Genomic DNA, 1,985 nt, shown 5'->3' with positions numbered 1-1,985 from the left:
GGGCACCAGACCTCATTACAGATGGTTGTGAACCACCATGTGGTTGCTGGGAATTGAACTCAGGACCTTTGGAAGAGCAGGCAGTGCTCTTAACCACTGAGCCATCTCTCAAGCCCCTGACTTCCCATTCTGTTTTCTGATTAGTCAAGGAAATGGAGTCTGTGAGTCTTCTTTACCAGCAATTTGCCTTTCCATGCTTGTCTTCTCCAAGAAAGTGTTAGAAAATAAATGTATAAGACACCTAACAGCCGAGCGGTGGTGGCACACGCCTTTAATCCCAGCACTCGGGAGGCAGAGGCAGGCGGATCTCTGTGAGTTCAAAGCCAGCCTGTTGTACAGAGGGAGTTCCAGAACAGGCTTCAAAGCTATACAAAGAAATTGGAAATAACCAAAAAAAAAAAAAAAAAAAAAAAAAAAAGAGGCTCTGTGGTCATGGTGCCTCTTCATGGTGATAAAATCCTGACACTCATAATGAGGGGAAGTGTTCTGGTGGAAGAGGTTAAGTACAGTGATATTGGAGTTGCATAAGCCCAGTTAACCAGGTATCTATGCAAAAGCAACAGCTGAGCAAAGGAAAATATGGTGGCAGGAGACAAGATGTCAGACTCAACAGGAATTTTCTACTCCAAGGCCCCAGGGATGAGAGGTTACATTGAAGCACATGCCCTATGAAAAGGCTTTTTATGTTCTTTGCTGCTGCTCCCTCCACCCCCAAGACAGGGTTTCTCTGTGTAGCCCTGGCTGTGCTGGAACTCACTTCATAAGCCAGGCTGGACTCGAACTCACAGAGATCTACCTGCCTCTGCTTCCCCAGTGCTGGGATTAAAGGTGTGTGCTGTCACCACCACCCAGCTTGTTCTTTGCTTCTTGAAAAGAATTTTCACTATTGTTTATCAAAACCTTACTTTCCTCTCAGACTCAATGGTATTTTAATAATCCACAAGAGGGTTGGAGAGATGGCTCAGTGGTCAAGGGCAGCGACTGCTCTTCCAGAGAATGTAGGTTCAATTCCCAGCACCCACATGGCAGCTCACAACTATCTATAACTCCAGTTTCAGGAGATCTGACACCTTCACACCAATGCACATAAAGTTTAAAGATAGCAATAATACACAAGAATCATCATCCTGTGCATCTTAGCCCTAGATCTAGCTGTGATGACTGATATTGGTTGGCTGCTTGGTCAAGAACATACACCTGCTAGATAACCCGAGTGGAATGTTCTAGAACACAGAAGTAGAGATTACAAACATGGCTATGGTTCTGGCAGAACTGGGCATGGTGAGAAAGTGCTTTCTATGACCAGCACCACCTTGCTGGCCTGGCTAGCTGTGGGCCAGCAGGTGTCAATGGTCAGACTCTAACTTGAACTGTGCGTACTGGATCAAGCACATGCATGCAGAGGGGTCAAACCACAAATGCTGTTGGAGCTTCCTGTGTACCTTTGGGCACTGCTGCAGGCAGCCTCGACCCCAGCCCACGAATGAAGCTGCAGAAAATGGGGATGGTTTAAGCTAGTCTCAATTTGATGGGCTGCTGTTTCTTCGTGTTCCTTACAATGAATACCACCTCTATCTGGTTCATTAAGAGATTGTTTTTAGTGTGACATATGTGTTAGGTGAATATTGTCATGCTGTCTCTTGCAGCTACTGCATAAGCCCACTCCTCTAGGTCTTGGGACCAGTCTGAGTCTGTGTGTTTGATACAGCATCCTCTTGCCCATGGATGCTCCACTTTCCCGGCATCATTTTTATAACATCACCAGCCTTTTTTTTTTTCCCATTGTTTCTGCTGTTTGATTTGTGTGTGTTGGTGTATGTATGTGGTGGTGAGGTGCATAGGCCTGAGTACAGTCTTCCTCAGTCACTCTGCCTCCATCTTTTGAGACGGAGACTCTTGAGACTGACAAGCTTGCCATTTTGGCTACATTAGTATGCCTATCATCTCAATCCTGGGGTTACAGTTACAACGTGACCATTCCAGCT

The sequence above is a fragment of the Microtus ochrogaster genome, chromosome 1 (assembly GCF_000317375.1).
Source record: "Microtus ochrogaster isolate Prairie Vole_2 chromosome 1, MicOch1.0, whole genome shotgun sequence".
NCBI lineage: Eukaryota > Metazoa > Chordata > Mammalia > Rodentia > Cricetidae > Microtus > Microtus ochrogaster.
This window is presented reverse-complemented; position numbering follows the sequence as displayed.